The sequence below is a fragment of the Cricetulus griseus genome, chromosome 4 (assembly GCF_003668045.3).
Source record: "Cricetulus griseus strain 17A/GY chromosome 4, alternate assembly CriGri-PICRH-1.0, whole genome shotgun sequence".
In the NCBI taxonomy this organism is placed as follows: domain Eukaryota; kingdom Metazoa; phylum Chordata; class Mammalia; order Rodentia; family Cricetidae; genus Cricetulus; species Cricetulus griseus.
In genome coordinates, this window is record NC_048597.1 from 153,510,861 (window position 1) to 153,538,285 (window position 27,425).

The 27,425-nt window shown below is 43.4% G+C and overlaps 1 long non-coding RNA gene across 14 annotated transcripts in view; it reads right to left on the minus strand.

Annotated features, from left to right (window-relative positions):
* Window positions 1-27,425, minus strand: part of LOC103162770 — a 163,133-nt gene that overhangs the window by 64,470 nt on the left and 71,238 nt on the right. For 5 of the 14 annotated variants that reach the window (XR_004769601.1, XR_004769602.1, XR_004769600.1 and 2 more), the window contains 3 exons: window positions 15,497-20,328; window positions 15,028-15,204; window positions 4,206-4,331 (listed from right to left, as the gene is read on the minus strand). The exons of 6 other annotated variants lie outside the window; for them this stretch is intronic. This is a non-coding gene — a long non-coding RNA (uncharacterized LOC103162770). The remainder of the gene's footprint in view (window positions 1-4,205; window positions 4,332-15,027; window positions 15,205-15,496; window positions 20,329-27,425) is intronic. 3 more of the 14 variants (XR_004769597.1, XR_003484698.2, XR_003484701.2) reach the window with 3 other exon arrangements.

Below are 27,425 nucleotides of genomic sequence, written 5' to 3' on the forward strand. Positions count from 1 at the left end.
TCTAACGGTACCTCTGAAGCAGTTCCACACCAAACTGTAAATATACAAGGGCTCCTCCTGCAATCCACTATGACTGACTGCTTTGGTCTTACCCTTAACACAGAGCATTAGAGTCTCAAGCTAATGAAGTCAGCTTCCATTCACCATCAGACTGTTGACTGCAAGATCTGAATGCTGAAACCGGAAAGATCAGTATGCAAGTGAAGGGCATCTCTAGGAACACCAGTTATACCAAGGAAGGCTCCTCTTTGGAAATACTTTATGTGCATAATGCTGGTTACTATGTTTTATAGTATATTCCTTAGTTTTCTCTTTGTGTGGCAAAATACCTGACAAAAAGTAACTTAATGGTGAAGAGGTTTATTCTAAAGTCAGAAGGCATACAGTCAACCCTATCAAGGACACTGTTAGATGCACAACACCACAGTCAGGAAGCAAAAAAGAGATGAATCTGGGTCACTGTTTACATTTTTCTTTTTGTGCAGTTCAGGAACCCAGCTCATGAGATGATGCTGTCCACATCTAGGGCAAGCCTTCCCTCTCTTGTTAGACTGTTCTGGGAATACCCTAAAAAACAAACCCAGATCTGTGTTTGCCTGGTGCTCCTAAATCCTGTCAAGCTGGCAATGAAGATAAAATGCAACTAGCTGCAAGAGTCAGAGCACAGGAGACATGTTCTATCACTTCTGAATCTTTAAGACAAAGCGGTGGGAACCAGCAGAAAAACGTGATGCAGCACCCAAGGCACAAAGCAAACCTGATTTTAAATAAGCAAATTGCAAGCTCAGAGGGTGAGTTGTCTCCACTTTATCAACCTAAGATGAAACCAGACTATGAGCCAACACAGAGAGCCAGAGAGGTTGAATGGATACAAGAGCTGACTTCATCCCCTTGGCAGGACTTCCGGGAACTTTTCTAGATAAAGAACCCATGTTAATTCCCAAGAGGAAAAAAAAATAAGATGTTGTCTGCAAAGACCTAAGATCATTGTTAGGTCTCCCTTAAAACACTCTGGTAACAAGGTTATCCTGGTAAACTGTTGTGTGTGCTGGCTTCACCACCCATCCTCTAGAGCCCTTTCCTGTACACCCACCCATATGAACTCTATTTGCCATGCTTCCTTTGAACTGCTTTTCTTTCAGAGCCTCTGTGCTCCAAAGAAGCAACATTTGAGATGCGAAGTGAGTGATGTAGACCTACACAATAGCTTAGTTCCCTTTTATTCCCAATTAGAAGTCCTGGGTCTGCACCCAGCCCTCTCATTGGTCAGCTTCCTTTTGTCCCCAATCAATGGGTAGAGGACAATGACCAAAGTAGCTCTCAAAATGGAGTCTTGAGGAAAAGATGCAATGGCTTTGAAGAGGAGACGATATGAATAGAGAATGAAGCAGAACCAGGGACTCTAATACAAACCTAACAAACAGACTAAAAGATGAGGTTGAAAAACTGGCCACTGAGAAGCAGAGTGCAGTAAAGCAGGGAGGAAGGCAGAATAAAAGTTCCTACTTCAACAACTGTGATTGACTTCATTTCACTGAAGTGCAAAGAATCATTACTTGTGTCTTTATGTTTTTAGATTCTTTGTTTCTATTTATGTGTCTATGTGTATATTTGTATGTATATGTACACATGTGTGCAGGTACCATCAGACACCAGAAGAGGGTATCAAAGCCCCTGGAGCTAAAATTACAGATGGTAGTGGACCACCCAGTACAGATGCTAAGAACCAAACTCCAACCCTCTGAAAGAGAAGCAAGTGTTCTTTAACCACTGAGCCCTCTCTTTAGCCCCAAAGAAAGCTCCTTAAAAAGATGATGATTGGGGTTGGAGAGATGGCTCAGGGGTTAAGAGCACTGTCTGATCTTCCAGAGTTTCTGAGTTCAATTCCCAGCAACCACATGGTGGTTTACAACCATCTGCAATGATATCTGATGCCCTTTTCTGGCCTGCAGGGATACTTGCAGGTGGAACACTGTGTTTGTAGTAAATAAATAAATCTCTTTTTAAAAAGATGAGGAATTGGAACATGAAAATTATGATTAGGAGTTCAGACCTTGTAGCAGGAAGAACTGATTTGAATGGCCAGCTCTACTCAGTAGCATGATGATCTCGAGCCCATTGCTACACTGTGGGTCCCTGCTTGTGAACTCACAATAACCACATCTACAACACAGAAGTAGGTCAATATTTCTGTGGGCATTAATACTGTCCCTACTATGTGCTAAATATTGATAATTAATTATTGTGTTCAAGGCCACACAGTTAGACATGGCAAAGTGCTGATCAAAATCCATTATGGCTTGGTCCCACTCTGGGTTCTTGGCATGATGTCAGGACCCTAAATAACTCACATCTGGCAAATGACCATAGACAGTAATGTAAAGGTCAACAATCTTTTGTTTTATTTTATTTTACCATTTTTTTTCTGACACAAGGTTGAAAAGAAAAAATCTTAACAGTGATTACGAGGGTAGAGGGAGTTTTGAATATAATACCTAGAGTTCTGGAAACCAGAAAATGACCATCTTTTCTCTGGGGATGTGCATGCCTGATAGAAACTTTCTTGGTTTGGCCCATCACCCATCACCATCATCGTTTTTGTTCTCCAAGAATGGCCAGAACTCTAATCTAAATTTCAGTGTCAACTCACAGCTTACCCCCACCCTTCTCATATTGTAAACAAGTCCATTTTAAAGATCCAGGCTATACTATTTCCTCACAAGAGCTTTATGAATTAGTAACAAGTACAACACATGAAACAAAGCCTCTTGGTACCCAGATAGTGCACTGTCTCCTAAGCCTACAACAAACACACTGGGTTCTCTCCTTGTCAAGATATTCCCTCTACTGTCTGTCTAAGTGCAACCCCACTGGCCAAACAAGTGGTGTATTTATTGATTTGGAAAATATGGTTAGCAAGATGATTCATCACGTGGATGACAGCCACTGGCTTCTCTCTGTGTGCTTCTAATGGCCTTGTAGCTTAAATCAAAACATTCCTAATTACCTACCACAATCCTCTTGGTTTGTAGTGGTTCTGAGGTTTGAGGACCTGTTTGCTAATGCTATGATCCCAAAGCTCACACTGAACTTGGGTTGTTAAAATGCTCCAGAGGGGACCTGAACCATTGCAATTGGGGACCTCCCTCCACTCACGCCAAAATATCCTTCACCTTTAAGGGCTCTTTTTAAAACCAGAGAGCTCTCTCTGATCCTCCTTGCAGTGCCCTGGCAGCAGTAGCAACACTGCTCCCCTTCTTTATTTGAGATCTGTGCAGTCTCATTAAATTTGATGTGTCACAGAGGGCTTGGGTATGTGAAAGGCAGGCTGTGGGAGCTGGACTGGAGGTTGCCAGCTTTACTAAGGAAACGTAATTCATTACGCCTTTTCAAAATGGACGCCCCTCTGGCTTCCTGCTCCATTGATTTCCCCCCCTTTTCCCTGCAAGTAACAAGTGAAGAGCCAGCTCAGCCTGCAGATTTAACCCTTATTAACAGCTATTTAAATTAGAGATGCAGTTTGATGGAGAGACGGGAGCCTTCTTACATTCCTTCTCAAAGGAAACCAAGATTAAAGCATGCATAAGTCTGGAGCCTGGCTGGTGAGGCAGAATCTCCCCCATCTAGGGAAGGGCTAGTGTTGCTATTAAGTAGTTTATCTAAATAATATGCTCCTGCTTTGCCATGATGAAATATTCATGACCTACTCTCCCACCTCCACCACCCCCACCCTTTTGCAACAGTCTTGGAAGAAGAATTTTCTGGACTGTGCACAGCAAAGAATCCTAGAACAATAACCAACAAGTTTGCACACTTCTCGGGACTGATCTGAAACTTCCCAACTACCTAGCTGACTGGAGCACATTTGAGACCTAGGAGTGAAGTAATGGGTGTTCTTGAGCTGAAGCTGCAAAGCAGGCCACCTGATTGGGAACAGAGTCTACGGACAGAAGATAAGGTTCACCCTTCGAGTGCTGCCATGGCCTCTGTGGGATCATTTCATTCACCAACTCCACAAACTAACCTGGAAGCAAAAGAGCAAAAGCAGGGGCAAGACTGGGGTCAAGGAGCATCCACACATCGGACAGGCACGCCAAAGGTAGTCTGACATCTTCATACATCCCAGTATAGCTATGAATGCTACCCAAGAGCAGGGAATAAATGAGAAATTTCTGAAAAAAATTTAGTGATTTTTATTTATTTACCTTTTAGCTCGATTGCACAGGTCTCCACTGTGAGCCTTGTCCATGTCAATGTTGTGGTGTTTGCAATGTCAAAAGTCAGCAAACCAGGTGTCCCAATTGCCTTTCTTGTAACAGTTACTACACTCACTACAGAAAACAAAACAAAAACACCTGACAAAAGCAACTTAAGGAAGGGAGGAAGGTTTTGTCTGGGTTCATTCCTTGAGCCTACAGTCCATCATCACAGGGAAGGCACATGAAGCAGATGTTCACGTTCCATCTGTGTTCTGGAAGCAGGGAGCCTGAGTGCTGGCTGTACTCAGCTCACTCTCTTGTCTGTATTCAGTCAAGCAGTTACACGTCCTGCCTTGTTTCCACTAGTCTAAAAGAAAATCCTTTTTGGACATGCTCAGAGGTTTGTCCCTAAGGAAGTTTTAGATCCTATCAAGTTGGCATTAGGTATAGACATCACACTGTGCAGCTTGGACCTAGCTAACACCTAGTTCCTTAGGTCTCTGGCTTTGTAAGTTGTAGGAGTTGAGATGGTAGTTCTCTGAATTCCTCCCCCCAAAGAAGAACATGGGGCATCATGCTATCTCTTTGCTGAGAAAATACAGCAAGCTAATGGGGGTATGGGTATACAGCAAGCTAAGGAGGGTATGGGTATACAGCAAGCTAAGGAGGGTATGGGTATACAGCAAGCTAATGAGGGTATGGGTATACAGCAAGCTAAGGAGGGTATGGGTATACAGCAAGCTAATGAGGGTATGGGTATACAGCAAGCTAATGAGGGTATGGGTATACAGCAAGCTAAGGAGGGTATGGGTATACAGCAAGCTAAGGAGGGTATGGGTATACAGCAAGCTAAGGAGGGTATGGGTATACAGCAAGCTAAGGAGGGTATGGGTATACAGCAAGCTAAGGAGGGTATGGGTATACAGCAAGCTAAGGAGGGTATGGGTAGGAAGGATGAATTTACTTCCAACTGTAATGTTAAGTCTACATCTTTAAAATGTTGACTCCTCCCACTTCCTCCATCTTCCATCTAAACATACAGTCATCACCATCTTCACGTGACAGTTTCTGAAAACCATCAGAGCACAAGTCCAAGGAGGTCATTTTCTCACTCCAGTTTACTGTTTACCCTCCTGGCTACAGTGATGAGCTCAAGGGTCTAAAACAGAACGAAGAGAACATGGCCCTGGGTTATAAGCAAGTCACAGGCTAGCAGCTTCTGCATTTACACGTTAGGGAAAAGGGTGTTTGTTCTTTGCCTTCTTATGTTGTCTTCAGCTTAAACGTGTTGAAGGCCTTTTCTCCCCTCTGGAATCTACAGTTTATTGTGGCCTCCAAACCTCAGTACACATTTTACAAGGTTGTGTGGAGATTTTTTAGTTTTATTTTTATTATTTTTATTGATGTGTATGCATACATGTTTGTGTGTAATTTTGTGCAAGTACTCTCAGAAGCCAGAAGAGATCATTGGGTGCCCTGGAGCTGGATCCACCGCATGTGGGTGCTGAGAAATGAACTCAGGACCTCTGGAAGAGCAGTAAGAACTCTTAACCTCTGAGCCATCTATCCAGCCCTTTCATGAGGAGTGTTTGCCCTAGAACCCAAAGCCAGGAATGAAAACAGAGGAGTGTGGCTCCATCTGTCCCTACTCCTCAGTTCATTTAAATATGTTTCTCAGTTTTTCTGAGAGGCTCAAAGTATATGCAGTATATTGTCTGCTTTCCTCGATTTGTGATAAAATATCTGACAAAGAAGACTTAAAGAAAGAAGGGGTGTTTCAGCTCAAGGTTGAAGGGATCATAGTGGGTGAAGCAAGGAAGCAGAAGCAAGAAGTAGTGCATTCCATGGCATCTACAGAGACAAACCAGAGTGAGAAGGGTTCCAGTGCTCAGCTGGCTTCCTCTTTCCTGCTCTTTATTCAGTCCTGGACCCCAGCCCATGTGATAGTGTTGTCTGTATTCAGGATGGGTCTTCCCACCTCAGTGAAAGCTCTCTGGAATTCCCCTCATAAACATGCCTAGTGGTGTCTTCTGGTTGAGTCTAAGACAAGTCAAGGTGATTGCCAAGTGTAGCTCTCATATGCAAGGTGTGTGGTACATGGGGTTTTCTTTAAGGCTTTTAAGAATTTACAATGTCACTTAGAGCTACTCCAAGCTTGCCTTCACCAAGAAATGACAAATGTTATAATACAGGTTTTCTACTTTCTCACTAAGGGACTACCCAAAAGTGAGGAACTGGGAAAATAAACTGTAAGTTTTCAATATACATCCCATCTGGGGCCATGAGGAGAGTGGTATACAGCAAAAGCTGCCAGGACGTTCAGGTCAACTGCCCAGGTAGAACTGAGATTTGTTATGAGTCTCATCCTTCTCATTTCACACTTCAATAGACGTAAGTATGGAGAAACACAACCTTGTTTTCTCTGAGCAGACTTCCCTTTCTAGAGCATTCAAGCCTGACTTTACAAGCATATACAGCAGGAAAAAGGAGCTGGTGATAGAGAGGCAACTTTCCTGCCAAACAAGGAACTCATTCCTCCAACTGCTGGGGGTGAGCTGCTAGACAGACACATCTACACCCCGTGTGTCACTTAGTAAACTAGTTCTCTGACACTCCCTGTCCCAAAAAACTATAATAGAGCTACACAAATGAAAGTGGAGGGTGGGGTCGAGCAAATTCATTAATGATGCCTCTGTATGGCTCCAGGAAGGTACTAAGAACTTTGTGTATACTGCTCATCCAATCTTAGGAACAATCATATAGGGTCAATTATCTTTTTTTTTTACTCTCCCTCCTCCATCCTTTTCTTTCTTTCTTTCTTTCTTTCTTTCTTTCTTTTTTTTTTTTTCATTTGCAGATAAGTTGAAGAACCTCTTCAAGTCCAACTGGACAGAATGGGATCAAGATTACAATGTATATAATTTTGAAGTCATTTTCTTTCTGCTCTACAATACAGTCTCCAATTGCACGCTGGATCCTTAGAAGTCACAGGGCCACATACTACCAAAATTGCAAATAGAACGAAGAAAAGAAAAGCTTGACCATTTGTTCTGTCACCTTTTGATCAAAGTAGAGAGAAACTTGTGTCCACTTCAAAGAGGTTTCTCTAACGAATTTTTAAAACAATGTGAATTTTCTTTCTTTTTAAAAGATTGTTTTATTTCTATCCATGCGTGGGCACAGATGCACACATGTGTTGGGGGTGTCCACAGAAGCCATTACCTGTAACGATAAGTCTTTCTGCCAGCCGCCCGAGCCTCGTCGCCATGTGGTTGCCCAAAATAACACACAGAAATTAATATTAGATACAATGCTGCTGGCCAATGACTAGGATTTCTGTATCTGCTAGTTCAGTCTTAATTATCACCCATAACTATTAAACTATATAATTTATCAACTTATCTTATTGAGGCCGCTGACGGCAAGCGTCCTGTTTTCCCAGACTCACATGGCGACTCTCCCTCTACTACATTTTCCAGAATCCTCCTAGCCCCACCTATCTTGCTTTCCTATTAGCCAACTGTGCTTTATTTATCAACCTATAAGACAAACATATACACAGAAACAAGGACGTCCCCCATCAATTACCAAAGCAAAAACAAACATGGACAGATATCCATACAACACAACAGATACAGGGGAAAGGAGAACCTCTAGATCACCATCTGTTTCCCTGATGACCTCAGGTCAGGAACCATAGCCCAGCTCATACGTAGCCTTCCTTCAGTCCTAATACCTACACCTGCAGCCTAGGCACAGGCTCCACCCACTGTGGCATACACTCAATCCCACTTGCGCCCATCTGTCTCTCATACCTTCTACTAACCTCTTATTCAGTGTGCTGTGGAATTCTGCTCCGCTTAATGAATAAACCCCCATGGAGACGCAAGCCTTTACCCAAGCATTCTTTCCACCCATCGCCTAAACAGAAACACAGCTTTTCCTTAATTATACAATAGATCTCAAACTATCGTTTGAGATCTTCCCTCATATCCCTCTCAAATCAACTGCTTTTTTCTTCTCCCAATTCATGGACAATTACACTTGCTGTCAACCACCCTTGCAGGGCATTTGTTATACAGCCGTGGCACAAGAAGCCTTCCCCCTTCACAGCTCTTATTTACTCCTTGGTGAGTCTTTTGGCCCTTGATACACTGAACACCTGGTTGCATTCCTTTAGCACATTAAGCTTGTGTTGATTGACAGTTAGCCTCTCAGGGTCTCAATCAACTTAACATCAATGACATTCATTTCCCCTCTGCTTCTAACCACAAAACCAATGGATTTCAAAACTCAGTCCTTGGGACCAACAGTATCACCGTCGTCTGGAAACTTGTTAGAAATCTGGATTTTCAGGTTCTTCTCTAGACCTATTCAGAGTCCCCATGGGGAGTGGGTAGCAATCTATGATTTAATAGGCCCTGAATGTACCTGAGGATTTACGTGATGTGAGCCTTGATAGTTCCAAGGATGAACATATCATGGCTCATACTATCAGCTCAAATGTTTCTACTCTGAGATCCCTCTGCTTTGATTGCACCTCATCACCATTTTGGCTCTCTCATATGTGTTCCTCTGAGATTTATCATGCATGGCCTGACTGTGTAGAGCTGCTTCAGACCTCTCTTAGTTTCTTTCCCTGTTGTGATAAAATACCCTGACAAAAGCAACTGAAAATAGAAAAGATTGATTCTACCTCACAGCCCTAGGTTATAGTCCATTATGGTGGGAAGTCACAGTGCCTCACAGCCCTAGGTTATTGTCCGTTATGGTGGGAAGTCACAGCAACAGAAGCCAGATGGTATCAGTCAAAGTGAGTGCTGAATACATGCTGATGCTCAACTCCTTTTCTCTCCTATGCTAATCCAGGATTACAGCCAAGTATTGGTGCCACCCAGGATGGGCAGATCTTCCAACCTCCCATAATGTAATCAAGATAACCCCCTATGGCATGGCTGGAGGGATTCTACGTTCTGGCATATTGAGTGTTCATAACAACCATCACAAGGCCTCAACTTCATCATGTGTGGACCCCGATCGACCATTTCCATGGTACCTGTAAGTCTGAAATTGCTTTGCAAAAGCTATGAGACTATGATAGAATTGAAGCCATATACCATTCTGAAAACTTATGATGGTTTATACCCCTATTATCTATTTCCTTCATATTTGGTAGTATTCCCAATATGCATCTACCTTCTTTAAGACTTACATTTCCACTTAATCTCCCACATCTGGAAAAACGACCTTGACTATAAAAAGAAAAAAATTCCATCCCCTACAATCCTGTCTTAAATTGATGTTCAACCTGGGATGGGAATAGAGGTGAACCTCCTTTTCCTTGTGTCCTTTGAATTCCCTTGTGATCCCACCATTCTCCATAAGTATGCCGCTGAAATGGGCAGGGTCTCTGAGAAGTCCAAGAACATGCGTTGGCAGAGGGTGATTGATGATAGTGTCATGGATCAGAAATAGATCCCAGATACTGAGGTTTGAAGGAAAGCTGTTTGCCATTTTCAGATAACTGACTTCAGTGGAGAAGTGAAGGAAGACTGTGGGTGGTGAAGACAAGAGTCGGAAAGAGGGAAGAATATATACAGCCCACTGCTAAAAGAAATTTACCCCATGTAACAGCAGATCAGAGGAAAAATGGACCAGAGAGGTTGAGAACTCTGTAGATAGATGCTCTACTCTCTGCGGCCTATGTGAAGGGAAAGCACCTGTTAAAAGGAGTATATAATAGAGATACCAGACAGAGGGAGGCTGGCGGGGAAGAGAGCTACAATGGGCAGAAAAACAGAATAGAGAGAGAATAGAGCAAAACTGTAGTGATATGTCAATGAATTTTGGCAAATGGGACTATATTAATGTTCATAAGCAGCAAAACACAAGTACATTGGAAGATGACTACTATGGGAAAAGACTTGGTGCGTTGGGGACTGTGGTCTCACCTCAGCTACCCACTACATATCTGCTATACTCTTCTACAAGGAAAAGCATGGGTTAGACCATTGGATAGGATGTTGCTGGACCTGTATCTTCCAGATTTTTCTGTCAGAAAAAGATGCTTTCCCCTAGCTCCAGTTCAGTGAAATAGCAGCTCTGATTTGCTCAGTCTGTTTTGTGCCTGGTCCAAAGGTTGTGTGGCAGAAAGAGGGAGAAGACATATATCAACGATAGTCCACATTACAAACAAACAGATGGTCATAGCAGATCCTTTTCATTCCTTGTATATAGGGGTGGTGCTTTTACCAACAGGCTAAGGGGGACTGGTACACGGGGATAGAAATAATCAAGAGCAAGAGGAAAAGGGGAAGGAATCAGTGCTGGAAAGGAGTAGAGGCTCCTCTCTGACACCGGAATGGGTGTCTGTTTTGTATACATACATGTGTGTCCATGTGTAGTTTTATGTAAATATACATATGTATAGCATATATTGGTCATGTGCATGTGTGTGTATACAGACACACACATGAGCAGCTACCTATTCTCTGCTTTAAAAAAAAAAAGCTGCAGAAGTATGCCACAGCCTGGGTACTCTGGAAGCAAGTGCTGAGACCGTTTGGTGTGCAAGATGTTCACGGGGGAACAGCACATGTAAGAGAAAAAAAAGAAGCCTATTTAGCAGTTGAAGAAAGAGAGCTGCAGTGCAGGCTGCCTTCATCACTGGCTGGAGAACTACTGAGTGTTACTGGCCATGTTGTTTTGCATCAAAATGCTTGGACCAAAGTGGCCAGGCCTTGAGATGCCTGTTGCACTCTGTCCTTGACTGTGACAACCCAGGTAAGGTCTGGTATTAGTAGACAAAGCCCTGAAGTGAAGGCAGACCCAGATGATGCTGACAGGTAGAAAATGCCATCTGCCTTCCCTATCCCTAGCAGCCAACCCTCCTTTAAAGCGAGGTCCAGACAGTGTGTTCCATATCCACCAAACCTGAGTAGATCCCAGTTTTATATTACACATCATAACCTTGGACACCCCTGCAATGTGGCTCTTTCACAATGTTGGTGCTGGAATGGGGTGAGCCAAGCACAGCACAGAATAGAGTATCTGGAGTCAAGTTAGTTTCCAATGAACACATGGAAAAGAAATTTCCAACTTGGATATGAGTAGGTGTAAGAAATTTAAAATATAAGCAGATTCTATCTATCATCTATCTATCATCTCTCTTTCTCGCTCTCCTTCCCTCCCTCAATCATAGAAGTAGAGTTATTTTTCCTTCCCTGAATCTTCCCTGGCCTCTGGCCACTTTGATCTACAGGGTAGAAACAAGGCACTCTACCACTTGGAGGCATAACTTTTACAAGCATTTGGTCTCAGAGAGGGGAAGTTCAATCCCCAAGCACACACTTAGAATCCCAACACTTTAGAGATAGCAACAGGTGAACTTCTGGGCTCAATGGTCAGCAATCCTAGCCTAAGTGGTAAGAATCAAGTCTTTGAGAGAATATCTCAATGGGGTCAACAGTATTCCTGAAGTTGACACCCAGGGTTGTTCTCCAACCCCCACATCCATGTACACCCATATATAAACATTCACACACAGACACATACACATGCACAAAAATTAAGACAAAGGAGGAACTTATTCTTTGGGACCACTGGGGGCTTCAAACAAGCCCAGATACCCTACAGGGGCAATCATACAGAGAAGCTCTGAGAATATTTGGAGATAGAGAAGAACCCATCTCGGCCCAGTCTTACAGCTATCTCTCTCTCCCAGAGGCAGACATGTGGACAAAGCCTAGCCACCATCTGAATAGTGGTGGATTACAATCAACTGAACACTTCTGGGGCCTCACATAACTGTGGCATGTGGTGGAAGGCAGTATTTAAGGTCCTCATCTTTGCAATGGTTGGCATGTAGTAATGGATAACTGAAACTGTGTGCAAAGGTGGTAGCAAGGACATGGCAAGTCCTTAATTAAAGCATGAGTAGAAGATTAAAAAGTCATAATGCAAGAACATCCCAAGGGAAGGCCAAGGATGGGCAGAGACCAATGACTGAGAAGCTGGTGGTCAAAATGGAAAATACATGTGTCAGGCCTGAGGTGACTCATGGTGAGATGGACACCACTGACTTCCAGACTCCCAGTGCACTAGAAAATGGGATGCCTGATGACATGAGCGTCTAGGGTAAAATCAGACCACGACTTTGAGAATGTGAAACACTTTGGGTAAATAATAGAACCTCAGCACCAGGGTGAGTACAATCAGGCTGACTATAAGGACTGTTAAAGTCAGGTGGCTGGGATGTATGAAGTCAAGTCATCAACATTGTGATGTCACCTCAAACTGAGGTTTTTCATGAATCCCTCTTCCACGGGGACTCTTTTATTTAAAAAATGATAAGCCCTTTATTCTTAATGACAATGGAAATAATGTAGCTCCAAAGTGATTGAGAAGAGTAGATTGGCCATTCGTTTTGACTTCTCTTAAATGAACTTGAGTTCATTCTCTTTCCATTCTTGTTCACTCTCAAGCAGAGAAGCTGGGATCCTTTGGATTATACCTAGTATGTGCTAGATCATAAATACTTGGTGAATGAGAGAATGAATCTGAATGAATTAATGAATGTTTTCCCTTAAAGCTACTCCTTGGGATCCTGATTTATCTCTCATCAAGACCTCAGCACCTTCTTTCCTCTTTGTTTTACTGCCCATGCTCCTGGCAAGGGTTAACTCATGATTATATCCACACTGTGTTTCCTTGGCTTCCTATGAGTTGTGCCATCCATTACAAACAAGTCAGTCCCAACTCTGCTTTTTCTATTGTCCCTGGCTGCATCTACAAACTGGTTTCCTACCTGTTGAGTAGATGAACTTGGCTATTAAACACTCATATAAATCAGAGTCTTTCCCATGCTACTTCTTGTGCCCAAGGGACCCAATAATTGTAGCTGTTGTGTTGTGTATTTGGTTCTGTGCTCCAGAAGTGTAATCCTTCTTCTTAAAGTCAAGCTAGGAAACTGCTTTTTCATTTTCTTTTATCTCCTGTCTATGTGTGTATTTCTGTATCTGTTCTCTCTCTCTCTCTCTCTCTCTCTCTCTCTCTCTCTCTCTCTCTCTCTCTCTCTCTCTCTCTCTCACCCTGGGGTTAGGTTAGGGTAAAATGTTACCATTTTTCCTGTCTGCAGGAGCTGAGAGAAAGCCTAGATGAGTGTCTTCTCTCCTCCAAGAATTCAAACATCAAAAATGCAGCTTCCCACTTCTTGGATGGAAGACGCCATACCTCTCTGGCCACCTCTTTTTACCTCACCCCTAGATTTTGATAGTGCCTTAGAAGTGAGGTTTAACTACTGTCTCAGTCCTTGTAGAACTGGCAGAGGGGCAAAAAGGGACACCAATGCTAGAATTTATTTTTGGTCAGGAGAAGGTGTGCAACCAGCTCCAATCTAATTCTTCCAGCCTCCTGCAGACAATTCACAATCCAATACTCTCATTTAGCAGAAGACTCTTCACTATCTCATAGAGGCTTTTGTTTTAGATAATTACTTTGAGAACACCTCTAGATTGAAACACAATACTATGATAGCCTCCCCTGCAATGGAATTTTACCTCTATGAGAATATTATCTACACTGGTAACCAATCTCATTCCCCATCTCTAATAACTTGGAGCAATATCCTAACATTAGATGTAGGCCCTATGTGACTGGGTTATTAATAGACTTCAGAATGAAAATTAAATATCAGTTATGGAGCTCATAGTTAAAGCCAAAATAGTAATCATGCGTTGTATGACATCACAGTCCATGCTTTCCATCAGCACGCTGCCTCGTGTTTTCCCCAAACTGTAGCTGATGAGATCTCCTAAGACTCCAAGAAGACAAATAATGCTTTGTCGTCACACAGCAAAAGACACACACACAAAATTAAGGTCTGAGGCTTTGGGCTCCTAAACTCTTTTCTTGCTTCAAATAGCCTGGAAAATTAGAGATTATGCTGTGAACTCCAGATCTTCCCTTTGAACCAGGGTAACTGATCTCTGACTAAGTCAGCAATTACAGGTAGCCCACATCAGGAAGAGTGAAGGTTTGTGGAGACAGTTCTGATGCAAGCAAACAGGAGACCTTGTGCCCCTAGAAACCCAAGACAGGCCGCTGGCTAAAGAAAAGGCCTCAATCCTAGACTAAACAGAGGGAAACAGAAGTGCCAGGCAAGCTCAGTGGCAGCCTGATCTAGCCAAGAGTTTGCTCTGAAACCCTGGCAAATACTCAACATTTCCCTTCCTCTTAAACTTTTTGTTTTGCAATGGAAGTATAAACATTGTGATTAATAGTTCCCTGATAATACCCAAATAGGTGTATTTATTTGCTCACCAATGCTCCTCCACATCTTTTAAACTCTAAATCTTCCTTGGAATGTCAGTTTTCTGCTGCAGTATTAAACATTATTGAAAATTTGCATCTAAAACTATTATCATCTTAGGGTCTGGGTAGATAGTTCAGTTGGCCAAGTGCTTGCCTTGCAAATGCAAGGACCTGAGTTTGATCCCCAGAGCCGTCACAAATAATACCAGCCACAGTGGCACACACTCGTAATATCAGCACTTGGGAGGCAGCAGGGACAGGCAGGCTCTCTGGGGACTAATTGGCTAACCAACCTAGCCTGATTGATAATGACAGAACCTGTCCAAATAAAAAGAAAGAAAAAGAAAGAAAGAAGGAAGGGGAGAGGAGAGGAGAGGAGAGGAGGAAAAGGTGGGTGGTTTCTGATGAATAACAACTGATTTTACCCTCTGGCAACCATCCACACAAGGGCACCTGCACTACACACAGACCTGCTTGGACACATACACTGGTGCACACACAAACAAGAGCCACTTACTGTCATGCAAGATCAGGAGACTAGAAGCCAGCTGTTGGTCATTGACTATTCTCAATCCCCAAAGGCTTCCCACAGTTCCTAGTCCTGGACTCCAGTGGAAGTTCCCACAGGTGTGTTCGTTTCTCCCGGACAGCTGGATTGTGTTCTGACACCTTCTGCAACCAGCTGGAAAACATTCTTTCAAAGGATTCTCAAAGTTAAGTCAGACCCATCAGGATAGCCTCCTGTCTTAAGACCAACTGAGCCAAACCTTGTAAGTAACCAAATCGCTGGAACAAAATCCCCCAGGTTCCCAGCCCCTTGGATTCTGTAGGATGTGCATACACCGGGCAGGGGAAGCCCTGGGGTCATCTCAGAACTCTGTCTACCACACTTAGCCACAGCATGTGACATTTACATGAGACAAAGTATAAAGAAAAACAGCCCTTTTTCCTTCCAAGATGTGACTCCAACTTCCCTCTTGAAATACCTCTCCCCAGAATTCCAGCTTCTTCCTCGATATCTCCCCTAGGGTGTAATTAGAATGCCAAACTTAGTGCTTCCAAGTTTTGATTATGACACTTTCCCTACCCATTCATCTACATCTTCCCCCATCAAGAGGGGTGACTCCTCTATTCTACTTATTTTGAAGATGACACACCCTGGAGTCATCTGTAATTCTTCTTTGCCACGCATACCCCAGGGCTTGTTCATCTAAATATGACTCTTCCTTCAAAATATGTGCAAAGGACTGTAAGCATGTAAGTCACTGGTAGGATCTTGTCTAACATGGAGAGCTCTGGGTTTGATCCTTAGCTCTACAGGGCAAGATGTGTAATAGCTGTCCGCCTCCACTGCTAGCAAGTCACCACTGGGCTTTGTCAGTAAACTAGCCTATTTCTTTCTACCTTTATCCCCACCTCCTTCCATGTCAGTCTGTCCTCTGCACAGCAGCTAGAACAACCCTTTCAAAGTATAAATGCACTTCTCTGCAAAAATGGATCAAGGGTTTCCAATCTCATTTAGACAAGAAAATTCTTGTCTCTGCTCCCTGATCTGCCCTCTGGCTGCCTGTCACCTTCTCTTAGCCTCCTGCCCCAACACTGCTCTTCTCCCTCCACTTGGCACAACACCATCTTCAATGCCTTCGTATACACCAAGCACATGCCTCCCACAGGGAGTTCCACACTTGCTTTCTTCCACTGTCCTCATCATGATGTTGTATGGATTGAATTTGTTCATGTTCTAGTGAGAATTGCAAGGCTATCTTAGCCTTCTCCTTTCCACTATGACATTGTCATATTTAATAGGGAAAAACGAGTCACTCAGCTGTCACAGTACTTTATTGCATTTTCAAGATTAAGGAGTAAGAAGAAATAGATGCCCGAGTCTCTGGAAGAACCCCCCCCCCCACACACACACACACACAAAGCCAAAACTATAGCCACCCATTCTCCTTGCTTAGAAGTAGCTTTCCACCAACTAAAAGTTCTAGGATATCTTCAAATATATCAGGCATTTAAGAATGATGAGGGGGCAAAATCTACCTTATGAAAAGATTCTGTACCTTATTGTTTCCCATCTAAAGGCCACTAACTGTGCTTCCAAAAATGTCCTTGCAAAATCTTGATTGAAAACAACTTTCTCTATTCAGAGTTTGTTGCTCATTCCTCTGCTAATTCTTCCAAGGGGATATAGCAAAGGGCTACTTTTCCTTTACAGCCTTGATTTGTTCTGTCTACATCCTGTAATTTCCTTCCACACTGGAGAGCCAAGTGCTGTGTGGGTCTAATTAAACACTGTAATTATCCATGAGCTATGGCCCAGAAGCACAGGGAAAAATCTAACACATGTCTGATTGTAATATCAGGTAAATACTCAAGATGTGTGACTGGTGAAATGCAAAATATTCTATTCATTTAATATTCCTGATGAATAGTGAATTAGTCTAATCACATTAGCTATTCTATTCATTTATTAGGTGAGAGTGATTAGAAATGAATAGCTACAGAAAAACCCTCTCAAGTTGCAAAAATTAGACTTCTATAGTTTTATTATGTTTATTTTCAACTGGGGGTAATTGTCTGCAGCTTTCACCAAGACACGTCTGTGCCCCTCCCCTATCTTTGCCTCTTGAAAGACTGAGTACCGGGAGCAAATGTAGAGAGGGCACATGAGACAATGCTGATCTGGTTTGCACTTGATCATATAGATTGTATAAACACGAAAGACGATTGCACACAAACACTGCTCCTCTTTCAAGGGCATAACCTACCATTTTTTCTTCTCTTTCTAGAGGTGTAATTTGCATACAATAAAATACCTAAGTCTTACATGTGTGGCTTAATGGAGTCTGACCAATATACATACCCTGTTACCAGGGTCCCTTGGGCCACTTCACAGACAGCACACACCCCTTTCCAGAAGTTACCAATGTTGTATCTTCTGCCACCATACCCTGATTTAGTGTGTAACTTCATGTAAATGAGTTTGTATAGTCACAAATCAATTTTAAATATCACTGATCACTATAGGCTGTGCAATAAACAAAACAAAGGGAAGAGGCCTCACAATCCCAGAACCACCAATAAAAGCTAAGATATTTAACAAGAGTAATCCATGCAGGGCCGGGAGAGAAGGCTCAGTGGTGAAGATCACATATTGCCCTTGCCAGAGAACTGAAATTCAGGTTCCAGCATCCATGTTGGGTAGTTCTCTACTGCCTTTAACTTCAGCAATAGGGACTCCAACATCCTCTCTGGTTTTCACAGGCCCCCATACTCATAAGTACACATGCCCATAGACACATATGTACATATAGTTAAAAATAAAAGATCTATCTTTAATCAAATAGAAGTGATTTTTGCCTATTTTGAGGGCTGTCAACATTACAAAAACATTTTGGGAAAGCCCTCTCGCTTACCCTCATTATCAAGCAAACCTAACTGAATGTCCCCATTGGCTCCTTAAGATCCTCCCTCCATTTCTCCATCCTGTCCTGGGATTTTGGAGACTGACCTCCATCTCTGTGAGTTCAGCAATCATTTTTTCCCGAGATCTGTACAAAGGTGGGCAGTGACTGGAAACAGGAGGGCAAATTGTGATCAAGGAGGGGCATTTGTTCCCAAGGCATTGTGTGTGTGTGTGTGTGTGTGTGTGTGTGTTGGATTACCACCCTGCTAGATCAACACTTTTAGTTTGTTTGAATGATATGGCCCCATAGGTTTACATATTTGAATGGCAGGTCCCTAGTTTGTAGAACTATCTGGGAAGGATTAGACGATGTGGCCTTGTTGGAGGAAGTGTGACACTGGGGACTGGCTCTCCCCACCCTCTCCATCTCCTGCTTATAGATCAGATGTAAGCTCTCAATTACTGCTCTAGAGCCATGCCTGCCTGTCTGTTGTCATCCTTCCTGTCAAGACGGTCATAGACTAACCCTGTGGGACTATGAGCTCCAAATTAAATTCTTCTTTTATAAATTGCCTTGGTGTGGGATTTTGTTGTGGCAATAGAAAGTTAACTAAGACATTTTACCTCGGTCTTCCCAGCACCTTTTTAAGAAGCCCCTTCATCAAACTTCCTCCATCATCCCATTTGACTGTGCTGTCTGACTTTGTCCCTGCCTGCCATCCACATTAACACGAACAGGACCTATAGGAAGATAATCAGATGTGAACACTCCAGACTCATGGGAGACACACTGTTCCTCAGGGCTTCTTAATTGGTCACCTTTTTCTAATCAGAGCATGCTGGAATCGTACCTCTTAATAAAGAGGGGATTCTTAAGCTATCTGTAACCTAATTCATGCTAATCTTTCAACGCAATGGCCAGTGATCCAAAGCAATACACTGTCTTGAGGCTTATAAGTCATTTTTACCAATTGAACTAACTTTAGGTCTCCTGCCAAATTTCTCTTATTGTAATTTCAGACATTGTATATACAGGTGTTTGGGGAGGCTCTCTCAGCAAGCTGCCCCCAGGGCAAGGGAGATAAGAAGGGCTTTGCCAAAACTTCATGTGGTACAAGAAAAAGATCAAGGGAGGAGGCTTGTTGCTCAAGAGATGGGGTGGAAAGTTGACACAAGACAGAAGGCTAAGAGAGTTTAGGTATTCATGACATTTACTATCTGCCAGATGCTGTGTTAAACACTGGCTGTATGTTGTTTCTCAAGTTAGCCACTCCAGGTAAGGGCTTTGGAATGATTCATTCACAGATGAGGAAATTGACAGATCCAAGATAGGAATCTGTTCCTCAAGTTCAAAGTCCCAGATTTCTGCCTATCAGTCAGGGAGATGGATGGGACCATCAGGACTATGTGAATCTGAAGTCCATGAAAAAGGGACAAACTGTCAGAAAGCAGCTGAATTGCTTTAAGTGCCCAAATACCTAGTGTTGGCTTGAATAAGAATGTCCTCCATAAGCTCGGAACACTTGGTCCCCTGTTAGTGGCGCTGTTGTGGGGAGTTGTGAAACTGTTGAGGGATGGGACCTTGATGCAGGATCTTGATGTCACTGGGGATGGACTTTTAATGTTTATAGTCTTGTCCTCTTCCTGTTTTGTTCTTTCATTTGAAGGTGTGAACTCTCAGCTTCCTACTCCTGCAGCCATGACTCTTATGCTGGAACTTAACCAAACTTGACAGAAAACTAATATACTCCTCAGTTCAAACCGACCACATGGTGGAGTATAAATAAACTGGGATGAGCCAACTGAACCATTTTTATTAAAGAACTAGTGGAGGGGCAGGGAACAAATGTGTCCACATGAAGGAGCAAAGACCTGTGCTTCAGGGAAAGAGGTTACAGTGAATGGGGCTCAACATTCACTTCAAACATTCATTCAGCCATTCAACAAATAATCATTGAGTCAGGGTCTATACTTGGTACCAGTTAGCACAATACTGAATTCAAGAGACAAAGCCTTTGATGACACAGATCTGACATGTTGAAAGTAGACATAGACAAGCAGTGAGTAAACAAGAGAGCCAACAATATGTCAGGTGTTGAGATGTGCTTTGAGGACTTAAGGCATAGAAAAGAGCTATGTGTTCCCTTGAATGTGGAGTGGATGGATTCAGGAGTCCAAAGACAGCAACAGCCTCATGGATATCAGGAGTCTTCGTGTGGATCTCCAGCAGAGATATTGCAGGTGTAGGGGCCTGTATCCACAAAGCCCTTAGATGGGTGTGTATTTCACAAGGTTTGAGGAACAGCAGTCAGCAAGTAGTGTTCCTCTAGGGTCTTAGCTTCAGGTTCCTGTCTTCCAGATTCCTGTCTTGAGCTCCTGCTCTGGCTTCCCCCAGTTATGGACTGCAACCTGTAAACCAAATAAAGCCCTTCCTCCCCATGTTGTTCTTGGTGTTGTTTATTCACAGCAACACAAAGCACACTGAATAAATAGATTGAAATGGAATAACACAATCATGGGGCTGGCCAGTGTGAGCTTTGAAAGTTAGACCAGCAGGTCAGAAATTGAGACAATGATTCTATACACTTGAGGCAGATTTTTTTTTTGAAGTAACTTTAGCTTTCCCTCTTGAGATGGTGCTGCTGTTAGTATTGGGTGTTAGTGTTTGAGAGACAGGGTCTCATTATGTAGTCTAAGCTTGTCCCCTAAACTCATGATGCCTCAATCTCAAAACCTAACCCTAGTGACATACTTCTTTCAGCAAGGCCACAACTCCTAAACCTTCCCACATTACATGACCAACTGAAGTCAAATATTTAACTGTCCAAAACTATGGTGGACATCTCTTATTCAAACTGCCATCACAGCCACCAACATGATCAAGGTGATCTATTGCAAATCAAATATAGCCAGTGACCACATTTACACAATACCATCATGAACAACCGTTGGATTAGTGCTTAACTATCAGTACAGTATGCTAGCCACACTGGCTCCCAAAGCTAATCAGCACAGTGTCAACTTGATCACTGTGTTTGTTCCATAGAAGTCCAAACCAGGTTCTTTGTTTTTAAAGATATTTGTCTTCTAGAATTATCATTTCTTGATTGGATTTTTCCAGTAGTAGACCTGTGGCAAGAGGCCAGAGGAGGAACTGTCCTCAGACCACTGTAGTGTTGAGAGAGGTTTAAAAGATTTGTTGTCATTGATTTTTATTGTAGAGAAGCAGGAAGCTGGTAAAGTGAGAGGTTAGGTAATTTCTCAAGGCAAAATAACACATAAGTAAATACAAATATCCCCAGCCTCTTGAAAGCAGATCGTGGCCTGGGGGGGGGGTATGAAAACACCAACTGCAACCCTGCTTCCTACCTGCAGCCCTGGCTCTGGGTTCCTCTTTCACAACAGTTTTCTAGGAAGCTGGCCTGGTTTCAAGGGGCCCCAAACTCAGCAACCCTTCTTTAATCTCGGATAACTAGAGGTCCCTTGTCATTCAGATGGAAGAGCTAGGTTTAGGGTGTTGAAGCATTACTCTCTGTACTCGAGGGATTTATGCTCGCTTGCATGGTCTCTTCCTTATTGGAAGCATGTAGACAGTTCTTTGCTGTACAGTGGGGACTTGTGTACTAGGTGTGGTAAGTCTCACTCAGAGGCACCAAGAGAGAGAACCAGCTAGATACTGGCTGGGATGCTGTTGCCTCACTGAGCACATGTGTAGAAAGAGAGGACAGAGATGAAAGTGCAAGTCCCTTTGTTGAGGGCGGGGACATGTTCCATTCCAGGAAGTGAAGAGAAAAGAGGGGATTTTGACTTTCTAGGCCCTCTGTTGTGGTTTCGGGAGAGAGTAATGAGCAGTATAGGTTTCTTGCCGAGGACTCATTTATCTGGGTGCCAGTGGGTAAGCCTAACTTCCCAAGCTTGAAAATTTAGATTTATTGGGTGCCAGAAATTGCACTGGACCCCATTTAATAGGCCTGTGTACCATGAAGGTGAGGATGGAAAGATAAAAGCGAAGAAGGCAAAAATGGGTGGCGGAGGGACACAGTGTGAGGACGCACAGCAAAATCTGATTAGCACATTTAAATTCTAGACGCAGCAGGCCGGAAGTACATGGGTCTGGAGAGAGTGATCGTTTATGAACGACAGAGATCAGATAAATCTGTGGGAAGAGAGCAAGGTGGAGAAGAGGAAGCAAGCTCTCTGAACTTAAAGGGGTAGGGAGGAGTCGCAAGGAGAGAGAAAACCAGGACGGAATTCTGGAGTCTTCGTGACTACATGAAGAGAAACCTACTGTTTAAAAGAGGTGGATTGATTGCGGGGATAAAAAAAACCATTTGCTGGTTAAGAAAAGAGAAAAGTCTCTATCTTGTTCAGCCTCTTGCACTGAAACAGAAGGAAAGCTTTGAGATTTATGGGATGTGAATTTACATAGATGGGCTCTGGAATGTATGTGAGGGAACGGGAAAGGCCAAGAGGAGGGAAGCATGATTGTAATAAGGAGGAGGGAAAGATGGGGCTGACTTGTAAGCCCTGGGCTCCGTGTTGATTCCTCCAATGAATACCAGAGTTTGTAACTGCCGTCCCCTATGCCTCAGGGTTTTCATATTTTCATCCATTTTCTTCCCCAAGCTGATAGAAGCAGTATAAAGATGACTTTGCAGGCTCTGAGCTATTTACTAACAACAACAAAATCATGGAATGCAACCCCCCCATCTAATGTGTGCCTCTATTGGCATAGAGATGTCACTCAATAGTTGCTGAGGTTTTTTCTTTGTACAAGGAACCATACTTGATGCATATGTATCAGAGGATCGATACTTGACTCATCCACCTACTCCTTCAAAAAATCTGGAGGTAGAAAGGATAGTAAGAACCTATGGCCATCACTGTCCTCTGTGGTTCTAGGAACTAGTAAATTCCCATAGCAATATGGGAAGTCAGAGGGCAGGGAAGGATGACGTTGTTCTGTATATAACAACTCATTCTCTCAGAGCTGACTTACCCGAGGAATCAACATTAATCACTCTGAGGGCAATGACCTAGTCACTTCCCATCAAGCCCCACCCTTTAAAGTCCTAGCATCTTTCCTTTCTGCTAAGGTAATTTAAGAGATGTGCTCAAGCCAGGTCCAAACCATGGCAATATCTGTAGCATTTATATATACAAGTATGTGTATCAACCTTATAAAGCATGTAAACATATATCACAGAATGATTGTTTTATGAGCTATTCTTCTACAAGGAACACAGATCATCAAAATCTTTTGCTATTTATCCTGTATTCATTTATTATTGTCCCTTAATAATGTGGCTAAGTTTATTATGCCTTTAGCACATTGATAAGGTGGTAGTCCCTGTGACCTAAGGCAATTAGATGAAGTCTTTAAAAAAAAAAAAAAAGAAGTCTGTGAACGATGCAGATGTTTAATAAAATTTGAAACTCACAGCTGTGCTTACAAGGTGAGACAAGCATAGCTATGGAATTGTTTAGTGTAAGTAGAGCAGGTGACAGGTTTAAAGACTATACTGGTGTGTGTGTGTGTGTGTGTGTGTGTGTGTGTGTGTGTGTGTACATATACATATCTGCTGGCAAAAAATATACATGTTATATTTATTTTGATAAAGGAATGTATTAAAACAAGCATCTTTTTCCCATTCAGTCACCTGTTTTTTCTTCTTTTCTCTCTCCCCAATCACCTTCTTACTCCAAACAAACCCCAAGAGAGCTTGCAGTCTTTGTACATTCCCTCTATATATGTTCATTCTGCCTCCTCGTTTACCCATTGTCCCTAACTTCCACACATGTCTTTCCCACAACATTTTTAGCTTAAAGAGTTCACACAGCCTACAGTTGAAGATGAGGTCCTAAGGGCGGCAGAGCTTCAGGAATAAGTCAGCAACAAGTGGAACATAGAGATAAGAGATGGAGACACAGAAGAGAGCCTTGTCTCCCTTTCCTGGTGGGGATGTTTGGGTGTAGTTTTTCTCCAACGGACAATACCCTCTGGAGAGTTATCACTTGAAGTCAGTCCCTTTTTTCTGTCTTCACTGGTCTTTGCAATTGTCTCAAATATATCAGAATGCATAAGTACCTCTCAGTTACTAGTTTCTAACCATATTACCCTCTATACTAGAGGTGACTTAAGAGGGTGGCAGGGGCAATGTGTCTTCTTCCCAAAGTCAACTGCAGTGGAGAGTTTAGTGAAAATGTTTCCTAGAATATTAGAATATTCAGTGCTTGAACTTGATTGATCCCCCCCCCTGCTTTGGGGCTAAACCCAGAGACTTGACCATATAAGTCATATTCTGAGTCAGCTTTCTCCTCTGTGAAATAGACGCTTATCCATCCCTCTGTTTGGTTATGTGCTAAAGGAAACACATGGATGCATATTCTAGCAACTAAAATCACATCCCCTGCCTACCTCCCAGGATCATAAAGCAGCAACACAGATGCAATGTTACAAATGAGCTTTACATTGTGTGTGTGCAACTGGAGGTAAGAAAGGACTTTTATGTTCACTTACTACTACCTGTGCCCTCTGGATACTGTGTGCTCTGCTGGCCCTGCAAGGGTTATTTTTGCAGACAGTAACCATCCCCCCCCTCTCCGTTTCCGTCTGTGTAGCTCCCAGCAGATGTATTAAGTATAGTCTTGGAGCCTTTCCAGGCTCTCTCTTTAAGACACAGAATGTTGAATATTTCCTGCACACAGCAGGCAGCTCTGGCCTGGCATAGAGCCAGGAAATCTGCTGGGTGCCATCCCCACCCCTTCTCTGGTGTCTGGGCCCCAGCCCCAACTTGTCCAGGTTCCCTGGGGCTTCCTTGGGAAATGGGGTAAAAGCTAGAGCAGAGGCTGCCACTTGCAGCACCATGGCTTATAGCCACAATTACCTGCTCCCCTGCTCCCTCCATGGAAGAAGAGAAGAGTTACTGCTGGCTGTGCCTTTGCTTGTAGAAGCAGTCAAAGCCCTTGGGAGGCAGAGGGGCATCTGGGCTGTTCTGAAGTGAGGCTCTGCCTTGGTTGAGAAACTCCCACAAGAAAACAAAAGCAAAGAGGTGAGCTGAGTGCTAAGCTAGTCGCAGAGGTTGGCCCCACCTGCAGAGAGTGGGAGATGAAACCTCATCTGTTTCATTTTGCAGTGGGAGCTGCTTCTCCGTGCACTCTCCAGGCTAATGCCTCCTTCTCCCAGCAGCAACACAAACTGGATCTTTATTCCTCTCCAAACACTGGCTGCAGGGAAGGAATGATAGCAGTCCCCGAGACAGCTCCCATTTGCATCCCTGTCCCCTTCCTCTCCTTCCTTTCAGTCAGTTGGTGAACTGAATTGCTAGGTTGAACTTGCAGCTCTCTGAACCCAGCATTTGCATTTCAACAGGAGCTAGGATTCTGCCTTTTGTCTGTCCATTCCCCTCCCCATATTTGTTTTTATTTTCTAATGGGTAGCATGATCACTTGCAACATCCCTCCATCAAAGGCTCACCCTCTTCCCTAACTGCATCAATTCAACCGAGAGAGAGAGCCAAGTCTGCAGTAGAGGGGAGAGGAAGCTAGGCTGCTGAGAGGTGCTGGAACTTGTGAGACCATCCAGAAGACCCCCAGGACACCAACTTGTACCTTCAGAGCTCCCTAAAGCCTGATCCCAGGCCAGCATTGAAGCTCCTCCCTGGTGAAGAGGTCTGCTAGAGCAATAAAGCTTTGGTATCAAAGGAGAACAAAGGGGGAGGGTAGCCCTGAGAGAACGCAGAATCAAAGCCTAGCCAGGGAGCTCAAGCAGGAGGACTTAGAGACAGGAGTGCCTTACCCTGTGGAAACAATTGCAGTCCCACAGTCAAGTTCAAGCTCTGCCCTTAATGGACTTGTCTGGAGCTGCAGCCTCTGCTGACCTTGGGCTCATCATTTATAAACCAGGACAATTGAAGTAAATAGTCACTAGTGTCTCCCAACTCTCGAATCCTTTGATTCTGTGACTCCTTCCACGACCTTGGTTTTAGGTCCCACATTGTGATAAAACCATATTAAAAACGCTGTGAACAGTGAGTGTTAAGTCTCAAATCCTGGGACAAACCACTGAGCTGCCTATTTAACATATCAAAGCGGACTTGGCCACCAGTATCCCACAGTTTTTACCTGTACAGGGTATAGCTGGCATACCCCACCCTCTACCTTGAACTCTCCAGCTCAGAGACTAGCTGCCCTTCCTTCAGAGGCTCTTCCCTATGTAAAACAGCCATTTTGGTTACCCGGCTCTTTTTTGTACCTTTGCCCTCCTGACTGCTGCACCCAGTTCCCCTCTCTCCCCTCTCCCTTCCCCTCCACTCTCTCTTCACAAGGCTCAGGGTCAAGACCACTCTGGACTCTCCCAGATGTCCCTGTCTCTCACTGTGCTTTCCCTTTTATCTACAATAAACTTTATCCTCCGCCATACCTAGGAACAGTCATGCCCTATTTTCCTTCCTTATTTTCTTCCTTCCTTCTTTCTTTCTTTCCTTCCTTCCTTTCTCTTTCTTTCTTTCTTCCTCTCTCTCCCTCCCTTCTTCTCTGCCTCCCTCCTCTCTCTCTCTCTCTCTCTCTCTCTCTCTCTCTCTCTCTCTCTGTCTGTCTGTCTGTCTCTGTCTCTTTCTCTCTTTCTCTTTCATTTAGACAAGGAAATGTGGAGGATATTCAAAAGACCACTCCCTGAATTCATGGTGTCTGCCTTATTTTCTAAGTGTATATGCTTGCTACTTGCAGACAAGAATGCTGGCTTCCTTTAAGGATGCAGCACCCATGCTGTTTGGAGAAAAGGGCTCTTGCTATTTGGTTTGTCGCCATTCTTACTGGAATCTGCTCAGACAGAGCTTCAGCTGCTGGAGCTAATGAGAGACGGCTTTTATCAAACGCTGGAGGTCAGCCGACGGGCTTTATGGGAAGAGTGAAAGAATGGAGGAAGTTCCATCATGATCATGAAAAGGCTTTTACAGTAAGCTCTGCTTGCTCTCCATCAGAACCAATAAGCCGTACTGGAAGGTGACTAACAGTCTTATAGCTGGTGCCTGGGTTATCAATTTTCAAAGATTGAAGGAAACATGGAAACATACCAAAAACTGCTATGTTTTTATAGATAAATTCTTTTTTTGATGATTTCCAGTCCATTTAAACAAGCTTTGCCTAGCGAGGAAAGATTGGAGTATTCCTTTATTTGTTGCAGAAACGAAAGGCTCATGTTTGTCATCCAGTTGAAAAGCAAACAATAACAATAACAGTATCACCAACGTGGTTCAGCTTTCCTCACAATCTCTGTTTATAATCTGCCCTGCTTCTGTACCATGTCTGCCCAGAACATGGATATGGTCCATTTTTGGAAAGAGTCTTGGAACCTTCCTAGAACCTGTGTTTATGCATGTTCCCTCTAGTCTGGGAGCATCCCTATTTTCTCTACTCTCAATACCCATTAACCAAGCTCAGCTGACATCTCTTTCCTGGCCCAGTATTCCCACATTACAGAGAGATGATTACTCCCATTTCAGCAA